Source organism: Oryzias latipes, chromosome 15 (genome assembly GCF_002234675.1).
Source record: "Oryzias latipes chromosome 15, ASM223467v1".
NCBI lineage: Eukaryota > Metazoa > Chordata > Actinopteri > Beloniformes > Adrianichthyidae > Oryzias > Oryzias latipes.
This window is the reverse complement of record NC_019873.2, coordinates 5898023-5918914: the sequence shown is the minus strand read 5'-3', so window position 1 is coordinate 5918914 and position 20892 is coordinate 5898023. Positions and strand designations below refer to the sequence as shown.

At 37.2% G+C, this 20892-nt stretch overlaps 1 long non-coding RNA gene across 1 annotated transcript; it reads right to left on the bottom strand.

Annotated features, from left to right (window-relative positions):
• Positions 1 to 18247: 18247 nt before the first annotated feature.
• On the bottom strand, positions 18248 to 18864 carry LOC111948786. The gene is made up of 2 exons (XR_002874780.1): positions 18673 to 18864; positions 18248 to 18380 (listed from the first exon to the last, which is right to left on the bottom strand). It is a non-coding gene; the product is annotated as an uncharacterized LOC111948786 (long non-coding RNA).
• Between the last annotated feature and the right edge of the window lie 2028 nt (positions 18865 to 20892).

Below are 20892 nucleotides of genomic sequence, written 5' to 3'. Positions count from 1 at the left end.
CTGTGAACAAAAGTGGCAGCAGTGTGGAGTGTGAGGGAGAGACACAGAAGGTTTGGCTGACTGGGTAATGCTGTTAACATGCAAAGTGAAAGAATGTGGGCTGTTGAAGATGGCACCCAGAGTCTAAATACCATGGGAGGGAAATTTGGAAGAACTCTCTATACCTACTGATAAACTGTTAATGCTGGTTAAAGTGGACCCGGTACTAGCAAGATATGTACAGCAACACATAGCCAAAGTGTGCTTTGGTTGTCTATGTACTTATAAACCTGCAACATTGCTGTTGCTGTCTTTATTTTTTTTTAAAGAATGATTTAATAGTAACACTGGTTATGCAACAATTCCCTGGATGTTCTCCATTGTGAAAACTTCCTTTTTCTGCATTTTATTTACCCACTGGGCACAGACACTGCTATTAGATATCTAAATCATGGCTATTTCAACGTTTGCAGCTATAGATACAGTATGCATTATGCATCCAGTAGACATCAATTCATAGAGGTATATTGCACATTGCAGTATAGATCTCCAGAAAATGACTTTCCCACAGCTAATGGCATTGTGGTCCCATCATACCTTGGGCGTTGTAAACAAGCTGACATTTTTCTCAAGTAGTGTTAATGTTAATAAAATAGGGTAATTAAATAACAAAGAATAATTTTCAAAAGTACATTAACGATGGTTTTGTTTGCTCTAGAGGCCATCTTTAACTTTTTTTTTTTTTATAATGCAGTAGAGGACAGTATTCTTAAGAGGAAAACAGCAAGATCTGCAATGCAGGAAGATGATCTGAGGGTATCTAAAAACAGGATCACTTTAGTGAAAGTGACCATTCAAAGTATACTTGTTCAAGTATTTAACACAGGTTGCTTCATCCTGTTGCTGTGTCCATTGTTATTGGTGTGTTTAAAATGTCCGTAGTTGGCTTTTTTATTTTTAGGATTGTTGAAAAATTAGTACGTGCTGTTCTGATTAATTTCAATAAATATGTTGTTAACACAAAAACGTTGCATAGATATGCTGGATTGTTGTTTTGATGCAGGTTTCTGAGGCCTTTTTACCCCAGGCAGATTTAGAACCAATGTTTGCTAGTTGTCTGTGAACAAAATCACAAATAAAGTAGAATCGCAGTATTTACTTTATATCTAGTAAGTATTTAAAAATCACTCTGACAAAATTAGATGGCTATAGTCAGATGTTTTTTAGATCTCTATATGAAGATATCTTTCAGAACACAATAGGTAGGCCTCAAATAGAGTAACAAAGTAGAGTTGTCTAAGATGTCCAGCAGACATCCACAATAGATGTATTTTGGCTATCTAAGACATAGTGTGTCTGGTGGGTACACCTCAACTTTACACAGGAATTTACCCTATAAGATAAATCAGGTAAAGAGGCATCTGCAAGGGATAAGTTATTCTTTTTGGGTAGAAATTTAGACATGCTCACCTGATTTCTTTTTATCACCAGTTATACCATGCTCTGGGTGAATACTGGCTGTATTAGCTGTAGGGTTAGGGCTTGGAGGGGATTAGGCTTCGCATCGTCTGTCAATTTCTAATAATGGAGACCTCGTCCGCCATTATCCCTTACCTAAGAACACTTCGTTCACAAAATGCAGGGCTGCTTGTGGTTCCCAGAAATTGTAAAAGTACAGTTGGAGGTACAGCCTTTAGCCACCAAGCCTGTCTTATGGAATAAGCTCCCAGCTCATGTAAGAGAGGCTGACACAGTTTCTACATTCAAAGTTAGGCTTAAAGCCTCTTTGGGCAAGCTTATTGTAATGCTAGCTAGAAATCAGAGAATATTCCACTTAGGCAATAGCAATTAGTTGCTAGTAGGCTAATAAAGCTAGAGAAACTATGGTGAACTTGGGTTCTATCCTCTATTCTCATCTACTTCTTCTCTGCCCTATTCTTGCTTATTTATTTATCATTAAGGTCTCCATGCCTCTATTTGGTGCATTGCGATTCATGTATATTGCCCCCCTTTTCCCACTTCCCTCCAAGGGACCGGGAGTGATTCTAGAGTCTAGTTGACTCATTCGTGCTCCTGTATTTGGCTGTGTACCTCGCCTCTGGCTCTTCTCGCGCTCCAAGTCGTCCCCCAACTCCATCTGGAGTCTAAGAGTCCTGGTGCATCACCTGTCTGTACTGGGGGAGGATCCCTCCTTCATGTGGACACTCCTGAGGTTCCTTCTTTTTTTTCCAGAATCCAATTTTTTAGGAGTTTTTTCTTACCGAGAAGGAGAGTCTAAGGGCAGGGATGTCCAGTTTAGTCTGTTTAGTTTAGCCATTACCTATTGAATTCCATGACTTCATGTTCATTATGATTTTGTGTTCATTATACAATTACCGGTAAGAAGCCCATTCAGACGACCATTGTTGTAACATTGGTCTTAAATCTAACAGATGTCCTTTTTATCTTGTTTTATTTTAAAAAAACAACAATAATGACACAATAATGTTCATGAAACCCCCAAAAATTGTCAGGTATGCATGTCAACAAGTTCTATAACGCAGAGCCTTCTGTTTCTCCTTGGGTTCTCAATAAATCCTCTAACTCAATTAGCAAACTCCATCCATTGGAAGTCCATATGGGGACTTGGGGGCTCTGACTCTCCTTCAAAAGCTTCTCAATGTCTGCCAGCGAACATGCAGTTGGAATGCCTGGGAAGATCGTCAGTGTCAGCCGTTATTGTAAAGACAAATGCCAGCCAGCTATTCTACGAACCAAAGCTGGCAGAATTCAAGTCATACAACACAAAGAGGAGAATAATGCCAAGCACAGAGGCTAATCTGCACCAGAATAGATAGGAGCATTAAAGAATAAAAAGCAGTAAACAAAATTGTTTGTGAGGCTGGTGGATTCAAAGAAAGATAAAAAGAACACACACAGATAATGTGTGTTTGTGTGTATATGTGCACACCCTCTGGGTAACAGCATCAGCTTTTCCCACAAACAAGCTGTTTACCTCTGAACAGCATAAAATGCCTAAAATTCCTACTTGAATATTTAGATGGGATAAGTGTGATAATCTCTGGAAGTTACACAAATCTCCTGTTTTAGCTAAAAGAATATTTATGGTATTATGAATGCATGCCCTCACATTTCTGTTTTTTTTATGATGATCAAAAATAGATTAGTATGAATATTGTGGGAATATTTGATAAAATAAAAAAAAATTACCACGTTTTTGACCTTCAATTGTTTTCAGCACCAAAGCTTTCCAGCCTTATTTTCAATGTTTCTATATATTCAACGATTTTGCAAGATTAATTTGAAAAAATCCTTGAACCGTGACATTTTTTTGAAACCATCTCTTGCAAATATCTTTTGTTTTAAATAACTGGTCTAATAAAACAGAAAGATGAATGCAAAATGAAGACACACCAACAGCAAAGTGGTGTTAGAAAGGGTGGGGGCATCTTGGCCAGTCCATCACTTTGGCAGATGATTCTGAGCCAAATCTCAGACATGTCCAGTCGAGTAAGGACACTTGACATCTCTGAAGTGGCTGGCAGAGACACTTTTGACTGCCTCCATCTAAAAAATTGCATTCGAGAAATATTTATGTATTAGTTTTTCTTTCCAAGGATTTCATGAACATTTTTTTCTCCTCTTAGGTGACATTTTAAAAGCACTATTTGTGTATTTTAGCAGAATGAGAAAAAGGCAGCAAAAGAGAAGAAAACTGAACGCCGGTGAGATCCAACATGACAGTGGTGGCATATTAGTTCAAAAACATCTCAGTATTTTTTTTTTTTTACGAAAAATGGTCAACATTCTTATTTTACAGTACAGGTCACACACAGTACAGGAGTGTGTAGTTTAGTCCAAAAATCAAGATGTCATATAGACTACAAAGACCACACTATCAATGTTTATCTGTTGTGTATTTTATTTTGTACATATTTAAAATGGTGAATTTCTTTTTCTTTTTTTCACTATTGATTGTTCAAAATTCATGAATGAAATGCAAAGCAAATTGTCTAGTGAAGATTTCCTGGAAGTCCTGTCATCAGAGGATCAGTGATGGAAGAGTCCCACGCCAACGGTATTTTTATCTATCCTTCCAAGTGGTCTTTTAACTTTGATTATACCATTTTTAGCCAAAATCTAAAGGCTTGTTTCGTTTTTAAAGACATTTTCTGCAGTGCGACATGAGTTCACCAGAAATTTGCCTCTGAGTTGTGTTGTTGGCGTGTACTGAAGCCCTCCGCTGATAACCCATCATCCCTTTGCTTATACACTCTACGGCCCCTCACAACCCCAAGCTAACATTGGTTTGCAATATTGGAGCTATCCAGCCGTACAGTTTTGAGCCAAATGCCAGCTCAAATAAAGAAAATAAATACGCACATGGATCTACTGTCTGCAATTGGATGCATCAGAATGGAGCGGAGCAGGGAGACTTTGCCCCGCTTCTTTCAGTTACTGCATCCCAACTGAGAGCTTTTTAAATAGCAGGTTTTTATCTACTCCTGGTCCGATTCAAATTCGGAAATACTCAGAAATTAGGTTTTAGTTTTAGATTTTTTTTATATATGTGCTGCATCACGTGAGCAAAACACGCTTTTATGTTCAAAACACTAAAAAACATCATTTCCATTAGAGTGGGTCTTTAACTAGTTGTATTTAATTTCTACTTTTAAGGAGAATGAGTGACAAAAAGTAAAAAAAATCATGAGGCTGACTCCATGATGATCAGGAAATCCAACCAACATGACCATATCTGTTCAAAAAAATCTAAAAATGTATTAAAGTTTACACCGTGATGGAAAACGTTGTGAAGCCTTTGCATAACTGGACTAAAATCAGTTCACATGTTAGTTACAAACTTTTTTATTTGTATGGAGTGATCTATCTTTCTTTTTAAAGCTCTCTGCCGTTCACTTTCCATCATCTATTTGCAGACTCTTTATGTCAGATGTACCATAAAAATCAAAGTGCCTGTGATGGTCTGAGGCACGCCACACTGCTGCTGGTCATCTTTTAACTGAGAGGACCACTTGACTAATGCTGATGTCACCCGGGCTTTTAGTCAAACTAAAGCAGGAGGGACCCTCTCCCCATCAACACGCACACACACAGATAGGAGAGAAAAAAAACAAAACAACAGAAAATGTTTCGCTCACAGCTGTTCAGATTATTGCATGAATAGGAGGCAGGCACACAATCACACACAGAGTGTAGCCCTTGAAGGGTTCCCTCCCACACACTCAGAGACAAGAGTTGTGTCTGTGAGAGCTCTTGAGCTTCTGAAGCCCTCATGTGTTTGCATACACACTTCTGTTTAACACGTACACGTGTGAGGCAGTGTGTAGGTGGGAAATGACAATTTTGGGAGCTAAGATAAAAGTACAAAAAGTTTTACAGTAACCAAATATGTACGTAGATTCTGATGAATCGACTGAGAAGTCTGAGCGTTGAACAGCAGAATGGTGGTGTGTTCATGAACCACACTAATCATTTACTGTAGCTCTATGAAAAATACATCCCACGTGATAATCGGTATTTTTTAATGTGGGTTTGTGACAATGAGACCTGAAGCTGACACCATGATAACCAATAATTCCAACCTGATGATCAGATTTTCTCAAAAAATAATGAAACATGTATATTTTTGGTGTTTACTCTACGAAGCCCTGACATAATTTCCTTAACTAAGACAGCCTGTCAATCACAGACCTTTCCTCTGGGGAGGTTGGTCTTGCTCCACACACTTCCCATTCTGCCCCACCATGGACACTCTTTGACTATTTACATGCTGGTGCCCTTCAAAGGTTAAATCATGTGGTACGTAGTTTGAACTCTCCCAGTGCCAGCTTTTAAAAGGGTTCAGAATGGTGGTTAATCAAACATTGTGATGGTTTTACAAGGCCGTGTCTGACAATAAGTAAATATCAAAGACAGAAAGTTGTAAATGTCATTTGACAGATTTAGTGATGCAGTGGTCCTTAATACATAAAGTTGCTGTATGTACAGACATTGCTGCACACAGAATTGAAAACCTTTTCACCCCGCATGAAGACAATATGTCACTAAATCCAGGACTCCGCTTAATTTTGCATCACTTTGAACTGATATAGAACAGAAGAATATATGTTCTTATGCTGTTGGTAATAAATTCAGGCATGGAGGGGTTAGACATACGACAGCCTTAATTTTGTGATTTTAAAGATTCTGGACTTGATGCACTTCACCGTTTTGAGGGTGTGAAGTTTCTGCTGTTTGGTTGGAAACCTTTGTAGTGAATTTCTTTACACATTCAGATCCACAGAAACTCCTAGAACACGGCTGATCTGTTTCGTCAGCTTCTCTACTATTCTGAGTCACTGCTGGATTCTGTTTTCTCTACAGATCTTTTTTTCTTCTTTTTTTCTAAAAAAATATTTAGTTTTAAAGTATTAAAAAATTTTTTTTTCCAATTTAGTTAGCTGTTTTGTGATGCACTTTTATGAGTATACTTGTATCTAACAGCTTTCCTGTGCAGACAGAAACAGCATTTCTGGTTTCAGCTAGATCTCCATCATCTTCCTGAACTCCTGATATTCAAAATGAGGGCCTGGTTCCCAAAAATGTTTAGCAGGAAGCCAATAAACCTAACTTTAATGTTGCTTTCTGTCTACTGTTGGTACAAATGCAGATTGATCTCAGTATTTCTGCAGATGACAAGACTTTCTGCTCAAGTCTGGGGACTGCAGAATGAACAGTGATGAGTAAAGTCCCCTGCGGTGCTCCGGTGCGGCTGTCCACTCACCCAAATAAACAATTTCTTAGTTTGTTTTGTCAGTTAGTCAATAGTCCAGATAGTTGTTGGGGCATTCACTTGATTTCTTCTTTGGGGGCTTGATTGCTTTGAACTCACTGGAGAAATCAAAGAGTATAAGTCTCTTAGGGGCTGCCAACTTTGTTCAAATGAGAACAGACTGCGGAACAAGTAGATGATGACAACTCAAACTTGAACTCCAAAGCAATGTCATTTTTGTAAACATTTCTTAAAGGTGATGGTTTAAATGGTTCTGTAAAACACTTCTATGGTGTATAGTTTTGTTTTCACTATTGATTGTACGATAATGTCATCCATCTGTCTGTATAGTAGTCTATTACATTGTTTTATCTATTTTTTTCCACAACTTGTCCTGTAATGGTTCTTCGGTGATTTTGAGGTCATGCTGCATTTGAGGGTTTTTGAATACTTTACTTTCAGCAACTGTTATATGCTTCTCTGCCTTTATAGTCAATAGTCCTTTTAGTCCCTTCCCCCCCCTTCATTGTCCATTTGTAGGACTCGTTAGTGTTGACTTGCTTGTGCCGAGCATGTCCAAAGCAGACACAGTGTCCTGCTATATCTGCTGGAGGCAGTTCTACATTACGGGGTTTGTGTTTCATCCTTTCTTCACCCAAAGCCATAAATATGTGCTCCACCCATATCCCAGTGAGCTCCAACATGATGGTGTGCCATGTTGACTTTGACTGGGTTTGAGACTGATTTTGGCTTCATACTGAGTGAAATTGAGACTCTCTATACTGTATGTCCTTATTAGCTGCCCTTTCTGTGGCTGCCTTAAATGTTTTACTTGGCCTGTCTTCTTTAATGAAGCAGATGGTTTGGCTTAACTGCTGGTGCCCTGGAAGAGTCAGCAATGGCCCTGGAAATGGACTTTGCAACAGTCATAAGTCACTAATAAAAGCCTCCACTTTAAGGAAAGCTGCTTAGAATCTGTTCAATTAAATAATGTTTTGCAAAAGAAAGAAAATGTGCATTTTCTTGTTAGGGCTGTTGTTACAACACTGCTGAGTTGAAGTAATGTGAAAAGTCTTGACTGTCCTAATATTATATAACTTCACTTTTGCATTCTATGATACCACTTCAAGTGTTTCCTTTTACAATTTTGTTTCTTCTTGTTTTACTTTTAAATAGTGGTGTAATGATTAATTTTAACAAATTGATTAATGTCATAATTTGTTGTTGCTGATTGATTTATAGTTGATATTGGTTTATTTGGAACAATCAGATTCACTGAGTATTTAAATTAGTTTTTAATTCTTTAAATGTTTAACAAATACAAACCAGTGTCTGATAGAAAAATAATTTAAATACTTAGTATAATTTGTAGACACAATGAACTTTATTAAATCAATCAGATTCACTGATCTAGAATGGATCCAGGACATCTTAAGCCAAAACTTAAATCAGTATGACTCAGAAAAATAAACACCTGGTAGTGAACAATATCGCAAAATAATCAAGTGTAATGAAATGTGTAAAGATGCAAATATGCAAACTAGTGAAACAAGAATTGTCAAATTTTAGTTTCCTAAAGTTCAATCCACTGTTGTTTTTCCACATCCAAAGAATCCAAAGGGAACATTATTAGAACATTCTAGCACACTGTATGGTGTTTGGACATTGGACTGGAATGCTGGACCATTTAATTTTTTGCTGCATCACACGCGTGTTGTTCACTGTTATGGTACTTTGTCATTTTTTTGTTGGTTTTTTAACTTTAGAATAAAATAAACCTACAGGACTTCAATCCAAATAGTAACAATTAGATTTGATAAATAATTTGACTTAGACAGTCTTGCAGTCTTTGGATTAGGTCACTCATTAGTAGCTGGTACTCTAGTATTTTCTCTTGTGTGGGTGGATCACTGTTGCTGTTGTGTACATCAGCTACCAGCTATATTGTTCTTAATGATGGTGGTAGGGATGGTTTGTAGTAATGCATTCACATCCTCTAGTACACTTTCAAAAGGCATGTCTTGTAATCGTAGTTGACTGTGGGGTTCCAGCCAGCATGTTTGTTATCCTCACACTAATTTGTGACTAATTTGTGTCCTTTTTCCTCCATGATGTTGGGTTTTGAAGTATCCAATGATCCCTAATTCTTTTCATGTAACTTCACTGGAGTTGCTGGTATTGTAGCATTCCAATATGTAAATTCACAAGTTAGTGTATCTCTTTTATAACATTATTTTAATTATTTCTTATGCTATGTTTTCAATGACTACTTTCTTCTTTTTACATGAGTACAATTGATTTAAAAAAGTGTTTTTCTTACACTCAGTTTTTGACCATAAAATATAATTAAAAAAAAACTCTAGCAGCATGTCTTGAGACTCATGTAAGGGTGCTAAAAGCTTCTGCAAACATTTAAAAACATAATGGACACTTTAAAAGATGACACAACCACAGTGTGTTCATGGAGTTTATGATTAGCTTTAACCGAATCAATAATCTACTTTTACCACAAAAACACGTTTTTTTAACAAATGCTAATCTAATGTTTTGATACTATGTCGGAGACATATGTTGACAACCATTTGGTCAAAATAGAATATTTATTGTTGAGGAAAAAACACAAGCAGGAGAGAAATGAAAGAGAATAATGCAATGAAGCAGAAAATACAAAATAACTAAATAACAGAGATCTAGTCACGCAGACAAACATGATAGGGCTTAAACACGACGAGCTTGACCAGAAAAAACAAACTAGAGGGTCCTTCAGACATTAACTGAAGCAAAATGATGTGAAACCAAACATAACTGCATAAATCGATCAGTGTGAGCAAATTAAAAAAGTTAAATTAAGCAAAAGCAAAACACGAGGATGGAAAAACATGTAATATAATACAATACAATTTACACCCGTGCACACTCTGGCCCTGACAATAAATGAGCTCTTTGAAGCACTTTAGATGCATGTTTAATTCAATTAATCATTTATAGAAATACACAATTTCCTTCTATCATGTTACAAATGTGTATTATACATGGCCTTGAAATGTTTACTCATAAAAAAAAGGTGTGCTGGAGGCAAAACAGAATTAAAAGGTAGAGCTCAGTTAAAACGCTTTATGCAGAAACATTTACAGCAATATAATGAGCTAAAGCTATTAAAAGAAAGTCAGGAGCAACCTGTGAATCTGAGTGTGCTCTGTACTGTGAATGATAGGAGCAGCAGCAGTAACTCCCCTAACTCACTTACCATCGCCAAGGGAGAACATCAAGTACATGCAGTAATTAGTACGCAGCCCACATTTTTAACAGGAACCACCTCTGCACTAACACAAACTGGTGCTACTTTCTCCTGTAATTTACCTTTTTCCTCTCTGCTCTCTTTTAGCATTCTCTCTTGCTTCTTAACATCACTAAAGATGGCTAAAAGTCAAGTGACAGGTTTTTTTTCAATCCTTCCGTGATTCTAGTCCAAAATTTTCCTTCTTTCTAAACAATTTATGGCAAAGATTTAGAACCCTATAATTAGCCCATATTTGTTCAAAGGTGTTTGACTTTACAATGAAATTCTCAGCACATTTTTACTTATTTAATCACACTATTTAGTCATAGTATTTGTTGCTCCAAAAATGTAATAGACCAATTGATGGGCAGCTGAAAGAAAAAAAAAAAAGGCTAAAGTTTGCCATAGTTAGGACAACCTGCAGAAAATTGGAGGTATCGTGTTGTGATACAACAGGCTCGGAACACTTTTTATATTGGTTATGGACAAGCATTCTGTTAGTTTCAGAAACTGATTAACCACTGTGTTTTCAAAAGAGTATTCCCTTGGGTTACTCTACTCTCAGGCTAACTCACTGGTGAATCCACTCCATTTTGCACAAAGTCCTGGTATCCGGGGGATCAGTCTGTTGCATTGGGTCCTAAGTCCCCTGGAACTGAACTGGAAAAGCTGGGCAGGTTGTCCTGTTTGACTTCGCCAATGCTTTCAACACTGTCCATCCATCACCTTTCCTATGGAAGCTAGTGGAGGAAGGCCTTATCTATGGAAGCGATTCTGTAGCATAAATAAAAAGCAAAGTCAAAACCAGAAATGCTTTTTAATTTTCAAAATGAAGCTGCATTTTTTGACTCAAAAATAAAATGAAAAAGCAATCCACCAAAATGCTTTTTCATTTCCTTCCTCAACACAGCTTATTCTGTCACTTAATTAAAATTAAAATGAAAATGGTATTTGACATTTCATTTTCAAGACGTTCTCTGGTAAATGTGTAGCATAATTCATTTAGAAATGTTTAATTTGACATTTAAAATGGATTAATAGAAATGCTTTTTAATTTTCAAAATGTAGCTGCATCAAATGCCTCAAAATTCAAATGAAAAAGCAATATTTCAAAATGCTTTTTCATTTTATACTTAAAACCGCTTATTCATAATTAAAACGAAAATGCAAAGAGGGGATTGGATTTGCATTTTCAAATCCACCCTGCAAAACTTGGAGCAATATTCATTTAGGAAAAGCATTAGCAGAGGGGAGGCGGGGCGATGATGTCACTGCTTTCTCCGCGTGTCCGGCCGCTGAGAGACACACACACGAGCACCAGGAGCAGACTGTGTTAGCGGCAGAGAAGAGGGTTTTGTGATGGTTGTGAACTTCTGATGACTTTACACAGCTTCTCAGGACTACATAACAGCATGTCCTTCTTCTGCGGTCCTCCTCCTGACGCACCGCGGACACGCTTTTGTTCTGCGGACCGCCAGCTGCCTTCGCATAGCGGAGCGCGAAGCTCCCGATGGTCGCTGAAGGCGGAAATGCTGCTGCGATCTGAGAAACCATCATATGAATTTGTGTTTCCAGTGGTGTCCAGAACAAAATAAACACTGATGCAATTCCCACATATTTACACATTTATTTGGAGCTTCGCGCTGAATTTGCTGTTTGATGACAGCTGGAGCCCCATCAACAGACAGCAGATTTCTCCACGCTAAACGTTTGCTGGTTGGACCAAAAACACTCACTCAGCGCGAAGCTGCAGGAGACTATCTTCATAATGTGCTTTTATTACAGTTATGATTATATTTAAGGGGCTGCTCTGCTCGATCATATGTTGTTAAATCCGTGCAGTCAGACGACGCTGAAGTTAGGTTGCGATTCACATCTTCTGATTGGAGAGGGAGCTAAAGGAACATTCTGCTGCATTTTTTTACATTAAGATCACCTGAAAACCGGTCTTAACCATTCTTAATAAATCAAACAGCAAATTTTGCGCGAAGGTGCAAATAAATGTGTAAATATGTGGGAATGACATCAGTCTTTATTTTGTTCTGGACACCACTGGAAACACAAATCCATATGATGGTTTCTCAGATCGCAGCAGCATTTCTGCCTTCAGCGATCATCGGGAGCTTCGCGCTCCGCTATGCGAAGGCAGCTGGCGGTCCGCAGAACAAAAGCTTGTCTGCGGTGCGTCAGGAGGAGGACCGCAGAAGAAGGACATGCTGCTTTGTAGTCCTGAGAAGCTGTGTAAAGTCATCAGAGGTTCACAACCAACTCAAAGCTGTCTTCTCTGCCGCTAACACAGTCTGCTCCTGGTGCGTGTGTGTGTGTCTCTCAGCGGCCGGACACGCGGAGAAAGCAGTGACGTCATCGCCCCGCCTCCCCTCTGCTAATGCTTTTCCTAAATGAATATTGCGACAAGGTGCGCAGGGTGGATTTGAAAATGCAAATCCAATCCCCTCTTTGCATTTTCGTTTTAATAATGACACAGAATAAGCGGTTTTAAGTATAAAATGAAAAAGCATTTTGAAATATTGCTTTTTCATTTGAATTTTGAGGCATTTGATGCAGCTTCATTTTGAAAATTAAAAAGCATTTCTGTTAATCCATTTTAAATGTCAAATTAAACATTTCTAAATGAATTATGCTACACATTTACCAGGGACCTTTTTTAAAACGAAATGTCAAATACTATTTTCATTTTAATTTTAATTAAGTGACAGAATAAGCTGTGTTGAGGAAGGAAATGAAAAAGCATTTTGGTGGATTGCTTTTTCATTTTATTTTTGAGTCAAAAAATGCAGCTTCATTTTGAAAATTAAAAAGCATTTCTGGTTTTGACTTTGCTTTTTATTTATGCTACAGAATCGCTTCCATACTTACCAACTATAGAAATAAAAGAGTAATCATCTCAGATTCACTTGGCTACATCAGTAACTTTCTTTGGCGCAAGAGTATCTCCCCTGGGGGGAAAAAAGTGATAAAATAAGAAAATGTCTTCCTTTCCTTCTTTATGCATCTGATCCGAACACAAATCCTGTTTGTGTTACATGCAGAGGTTCTCTGATAGCTTATTGGCTGCCTAGATAATTGAAACAAAAATAAAAAACGTCAATGAAGGTTCTCATTTGTCCAGGAGAGGTTGTCTCCAAGATGAATTCTGGCATCTGGACCTAAAATCTTCTTTTACGAAACATTTCACCATGCATCCAAGTGGCCTGATTTGAAATATTTGAAGAAAGAAGATTTTAAGTCCAGATCTCATTACTCAAATCTAAGCCAAGCCAGACTATTGGAGAGTCATCACCAGATTTGTTGACCTGACCCAAATATCGACATGACTGGAAAGAAGAATAATTTCTGATGGAAAATTCTCAACATTTAAAATGGTTTGGAGCAGTTTGTCCTATGTTGAGATTGTGATCTCTTTTACTGTAAGGATTTTGGTAAAACTTAAATCAAAACTGGACTTGTCCAACAATACTGCATTACAGACAAAAGTTACCCCCATCTGTTGAGAAGACTGAGTTTCTTAAGAGTACACAGGACACTCCCTCATGTGGCATTTGCAGTCTTCTTAACTAGTGTTTTTCAACCTTTTTTGAGCCAAGGTACACTTTAACCTTGACAAAAATCCCGCAGCACACCAGCATCCAAAAGTTAAAAAAGGAGAAACTCTGTCTGTATTCATGTACAGTCCCTCTGCAATGTTTTTTCTAAAAGATGTAATAAAAGTTAAGTTAGTTTTCAGTATTAATTTTCTCAAAATTGTTTCAAATTTTACCCTGGTAGTTGTTTTTCCCTTCAGTTTAACATGCAATTTTATTTAACCTCACAAAAAAAAAAAAAATATATATATATATATATATATATATATATATATATATATATATATATATATATATATATATATATATATATATATATATATATATATATATATATATTCTTTCTATATTGTGATTTATTTATAGATTTTTCAATGTTGGTGCAAAGGCAACTGTAATTTTTGAAAAATTATATGATCACGATATGTTTGATACATTTTACACAAAAGAACTAACTATATACTTATGTTATCTCTAGCTACACAAAAAGTGAACATGTTGAAGTTTTAGTAGTTTTTCTTTTGTCTTAATCAAAGATGAAGTCTTTGAAAACTTTAACAAAAACGTTTTATTTCTTTTTAGATGATTAAATTTTTTCAATTTAGTTTAATTGTGTCTGTTGAACACTTCACCTTAATCCTGTTTCTTAAATGTTGTTATCACTTCTTCTTAAGTTTAACATATAAAATAATCCAGACGTTATTAGAAAAGTGTTTCAGTTAGAAAGATGACTTGGACCAAACTCTGGGATGTTTGGCTGTTAATGAACACAAACCTTGAAGGAGAACTAAACTGTTGACCTCTGATTTCATCAAGAAGATTTAAAAACTGTTTGAAGAGCGTTCAATGTGGTTTCAAGACGTTTAACAGGGAAGACTCATTGTACGCTGAGATGCTGTCACTTTAACCCGTTGCATCATGGGAGATGTAGTGAGAAAACTGCAGCAGATGGCAGACAGACTCTCTTCTCTGATCTTCATTGTTTTGTTAACTTGTTCCACGGTCTGACACCGGATTCTGTGGAAAGCTACACCGCTAAAGACGAGCTTTAGCTGGTATTTCTTAAAATGGGACAAGGAAGTGAAGACTTTAACCACTTCTGATTGGTCAGACTGATCACATATGATTAAGCCTCCAAAAATGATTGGTGGAGACAGTTAAAGGGGCGGGACTTGTCCGAAAACAGCTAAAGCTCCGGCTAAATCGCGGTACCATCATTCTTATCAAAGTGTCCTTAATAGAATCAAATAAACACAAATAAAAAGTATTTTATGTTCTTTCATATTCCTAACTCCTCAGTGTTTTATCAGGGCCTGTTTGGATGAACACAGAGCTGATATCCTGGAGGGAAATGTTTTTAGATCAGTTAATGAGGGAAATTTCCCACGGTACACCTGACCATCTCCAACGGCACCCTGGTTGAAAAACACTGGTCTAAACTGTGCCAACAGAGTAAGGAGCCAACAGAAATGTTAGCATCACACACATAATCTTTTTTGGCTTTGTGGTGCTTCCTTTAGGAGCAAAGCATCCTTCACCATTTAAGTGTATTTCCCTCTACTCTTTCCTCACTCACACCAACCACCCCAATATGCCCCTTTAATGACAAACATGAACATTTTCTTTGATCTTCCCTGGGGTCTCCTTTACTGCGGTTCCACCCTCTGCTTCCTTTTACCAACATATTTAAAAAATCTCCATTGTTCTGGACTATTGACCCCATCCATCTTCTTCACCTCTGCCCTCTTTTGACCTCATGGTTCTTCTCATGAACTCTCATTTATACTCTTGCTGTGACTGAATTTCATTCCACCTACTCTCTGCTTTTACTGCAGTGCACTTTGGTTATTAAATTTATGTGTAACTGTTTGAGGATTGACTTATTTTTCTTGTATTTTGGTTACCCCACACTTCTGTACCACTCTTTCTGTGTACTGCATCTTCCTTTACTTCTATCAATTTCCTTTTTTTTTTGTTTGCAACAAATTTAAATAATATAATCACCTTTTTTGATCCTCCCTTGGATCTACATGTCACCTAATTCTCTTGCCTATTTTCAAAAATATATTCACCAATGTTGTTTCCATTTTTTGTGACGTCCAGCACAATATGTCCTCCTGCTTCTTGAACTCCTGTCCTGAACAGCAAACTTATACATCCTCTCCTAGTGAATTCAGCTTCCTTCACAGACATGTTCATTAATGTTTGTCCCAATCATCCCCAACTGGAATACCATGGATTATCTAATTCATCTTTCTCCAGAATTCCTTTTGTCTTCATGCATAAATTGAGTAAATGATGTAACACAGGCCACAGATACCACCCTGTGTGACAAATTAAAGGGTTTGAATCTGATCCAAGTGGCAGGAAGCCACTGAAGGCATTTGACTCATGGTGTTGCACAGGGATATCCAGGTTTGTTGCATACCAGATGTCATTCATCTCCATTTCTCCCTTCAAACACACATAAACAATCGAATGCATGTTTTTGCTGCCCTTCAAATAAAATGTCAGTGTGAAGCACTTAATGTGGTAATGAGTAAGGAAATGTACTGGCGCTGTAATGCTGCATTATAAAGCAGGTGAACATATGCTTCATTCTGTTTGTCCCCCAGCAGTTCCTCTGAGGCATTGGCCTGCTCCTGATTCTGAAAGGGAAAAAAAGACAGACAATTCTCAGACAGGAATAAAAAAAAACTGTTTTTCACTTGTTAGAAGGAAAACTATATGTAGTCAAATTTGAAGGAACATTGTCTGTATTCCCTTTCCGTAATTTTCTAGACTATTAAGCTTGGACAGAATCTAGGCTAATCAAAAGCCTCACTTGAGTTTTTTTTATTTACATGTTTTTGTCTATAACTTCTCTTTTTTATTTTTTTCAATTTTTTTTCTTTTCTTTAACATTACTCTGATTTTTATTAGACACAATGCTGCTTTGTTGTTATAGTTCAATGTGGAGTGTCCTATTCATCTAAGTTGTTACAGTAGCTACAACAAAGGTTCATTTGAATTCTGCGAATGCACAGAACTCCTTTTGCTGTTTCCTTTTAAACATCTCATTGCTTTGCTTATCTGACCTGTGACGTTTGCTATTATGGTCAAGAAAAAGGGCTTATGTAAAAAGAGGAGAGAGGGATTTAACAAAATGAAAACATGCATGACTAGGAGGGCCCCTCCTAACCATTGCTTTTTCAGTGTTCTTTCCTTCAGCTGGTATAATAAAGATGTAGCCAAGTGAGGTGCTGCTTATTAATGCTTGGAGTTAACTCTAATCCATTTAAAAATAAGACAAAAAAATAACCTAGACATGAGAGAAGAAGAGTTGGTGTGCTGGTTTTACATGAGAAACGGATGCAACTGTGTCACAAACAAAATGCAACAAATTCTGTTGACAGAGACTTTTATGCAGTTAAGGTTTTCCTCTAACTTAAAAAAAACAAAAACTCTTGCAAACCTGTTCTGTATCTAAGACGTTTCTCCTGCAGATTCCTAACTTGTGTTGCACTCAGTTGCCCTGCCAGTTAAGATTGTTGTCTACTGACTGGTAATAAAAGCATTAGCATTTAAATGCAAGCGCCGGGAGGCATCATAGATCAGAGTCTCGACTTTGGCTGAAACTTGATAATACATTTAACATAAAAAGCGATTTTGAGGCCTTCAGAGGAAAAGTTACTTCCTGTACAAAACTTCAGTCAGTTTTCTGACACTAAACTGGGGAAGTGTGTGTTTGTTTGTGCATTTTTGTAATTTAATTGATAAAGCTATAGTTATAGAAGGCAACATCAAATTAGCTTTTTCAGTGTTTTACCACACTGTCAGAAAAAATGTGCAAAATTTGTACCTTTAGAGGTACAATGGCTTGTCACTGGGGCAGTACCCTCAAGGGTACAAATGTTGTACCCTTTCATATAGGTGCGCATCTGTACCCTTTCAGTATGTACCTTTCAAAGGCAAATATGTACCTCTGTGGACTAAATTGTACCTTATAGTGCTATGGTACCATAATGTACCTTTAAAAAAGGTACAAATTTGTTCTTTTAAGGGTACTGCCCCAGTGACAAGCCTTTTGTACCCTATGATGGCAAATTTGTACCAGATACAGCACATTAAAAGACCAGTATAATGTTTATCACATTTATTAAACATTCAAAAAATTACAATTCTGACATTTCACAGTATTTACAGTGTCACAACAGGATGCATATATTTACAATTAGCAATTTTACAATAATGAAAAATCTATATTTTTCCTTCAGTTCACATTGCATTCATTGTAACTATAACCTTAACATTTGATCAATTGTAAACAGCACATAGCACTTCAGTTACCATTTTTAAACCATGAAATAAAACTTGTGACATTAACAAAAGAAGCATTAGACCTCATTTTAAGTAAATCTTTCTACTGCATTCTACATTTTCTAAAAATAGATAATAAAAAAGTAAACTTATAAACAAGTTTAAATGCATAATTTAAATAATAAAATGCATAAATGTGATTAAGATAATATTGATACGAATTCTAAAAAGAAGAACTATAAAACACACTAAAGATTACGTTTATGTCAATACCTAGTAGATCCTCTGCAAGCATCTCTTCTCTTCTCTTGATTCTTTGGAGACTTTGGCTAATGGAGCTTTTCTTTGAACAAGCTCAAGCACCTTTGGCACAATACTGGTAAACGCCGTCCTTGAAGCGCTGGCTTAAACTGACAGGTGATGGATGCATTCGGTCAACTTCATCAAACTGAAAATTAAAAAAAAATTAGAAAATTAATCATTCACTTTAACTAAAACAAACAAAAGACAAAACATTCTAATATTCTTTTTTGCCTCTTTCATTGCCATTTCCCTTTAGTGATCTCATTGTATAAATATTACTTGGCTTGAATGACTATATATTTATATATGGGTTTGGAAAATTACAATGTTTTTACAATTGAGTTAAAGCTGTTAATGATCATTTTAGCAGATGTCTCAGCTTATATTGACATTCAAAATGTATTTTAAGCTGAGAACTGATTTAAAATGTCACTAACCCCTGAGGTTGTCTTCAAGAAAGGGTACTTCTTTAGTATATCCTCTCGCACCTTGCTGTACTGGATATGCAGGACATTCACATGACCTTCAACGGATGATGCATCCTCACCAATGACAGCAACCACCTATTGGATCAAATTTAAAAGTCCATATTAATAATAAAAAAATACAACTGCAAGCACTGATTACTGGGGTTAAAGCACTTTGAGATGATGTTTAAAGACAGTTTGTGCAGAGTGGTTTGGAGTTGATCAGAAATTAACTTCTGAGTTGTAGGCGGGGCTATTGACACAGTAGTTACCCTCTGCTGATGTCCGATCATCCCTTTGTTTACGCCCTCTCCCTCTAGCTTACAGTCCTTCCAACCTAAAACTAACATTAGTGGTGAAACCAAAATGGTGAGCAATATTGAAGCTTTCCGGCCATAGTTTATATCAAGCTCAGACAAGTATGATGAAGATGTTAATGGATCTGTTTGTCTGCAAGTGGACGCATCAGAATAGAGCAGAGCAGAGGGACTCAGACCCACCTCATTTCATGTGGTGCGTCACAATAGAGACCTTCCTCAAACTGCATTTATTTTGTCTGTTCCTGATTCATCCCAATTTGAGTGAATACTCAGATGTGCAGTTTTAAACGTGTTCTTTTAAACGCGCCCATCATGAGAAAAATACTGCGACATGTTAAAATGGGGGACCCACTCCAATGAAAGTTATTTTTTAAAATGTGGCATTATTATGATGACATCGTTATAAGATTTAAGAATAAAACTGTTTCTCAATATTTATTTTCTCAAATTGGGATGAATCAGGAGCAGATGAAAAGATGTAATTTGAGAAAGCTAGCTACATTTGGCAGGCCACAAGCTCCCTGAATGAAGACAAGCGGAGCGCTTGTCTTCATTCTCCTCGTCTGAGTTGGCATCTGGCTCACATCTATAAGGCTGGATAGCTCCAATATTGCACGCCAATTCTGTTGCTTGGGGGTTGTGAGGGACTGTAAGGTAACGGGAGCGTAAACAATGGCATGATGGGAAATTAAGGCCGGTTAACTCTGCAAAACAGTCCTGTCAAGAACTTGAAGGTGAATTCCAATTGAACTGCAGAAACCATGTCCCAGAAAACATTTTTCCCTCTCAAAAACTGCATAGTCAATGTCTGTCTTTGTATAATAATAATGGATTGGATTTATCTGCGCTTTTCAAGACACTCAAAGCGCTTACAGTGTGTCCATTATTCATTCACACTTGGTGACGGTAAGCTACTGTTGTAGCCACAGCTGCCCTGGGGCAGACTGACAGAGGCGTGGCTGCCATTTCGCGCCTACGGCCCCTCTGACCATCACCAGGATCATTCATGCACATTCACACACCAGTGGAGCCACACTGGAGGCAAGGAGGGTGAAGTGTCTTGCCCAAGGACACAACGACATTTTGGCTGGTGGGAGCGGGGATCGAACCGCCAACCCTTCGGTCATTGGACGACCCGCTCAACCACCTGAGCCACTGTCGCCCGTATAGTCAATATCTTGTTAATTATGCAGAGCTTTGTTGAAGGAAATACAGAAGAATTATATGTTTGTATGATGAGGACAGCATTCCAGAATGTATTCAATGTGTTGTGACTTACTCGGTGCAATCTGCTGTTTCCCTAGAAAACTTTAAACTAGTTTGGATGATCTGACTTACTGCACTGTTTGACAACTAAACTGAATTGGAAAGACAGCCTGACTTTGAATGCTTGAAATTACTTTGTGAAAAGATTATTTACTTACTTTGGCAAGGGAGGTGTCTTCAAGTCTTCGTCTTGTTGTAGGACTGTGTTGTAATATTATGGTGTCATCTGAGTCCACTTCAAAATCTCCACTTGAACTGGTATTGCAGCTCTTTGCAGGACAACTCGGCTGATCTGTCAAAGTATTAAAGCTTTCAGTTACTGTAATATTTAAATTAGTATGATAGCAAAAACAAAAAAAAGTAAAAACAAAGATTTTTAAATACTGACCGACTTAACAGTTTAGCAGATTTGTTATCTTGTCTAAGACAGCAATAGGATAAAAAAACTCATACTTATTTGCCCGTGTTTTGTTCCCCACACTGTCCTGTCAAATAAATCATTAACCCTTAGACTCCTATTGATGCAAATATACAATCAAAACTCTTCAGCTCAAAAATGTTCTTAATTTAGCATGTACTTGAAAGCAAAAACACAGATTATTTC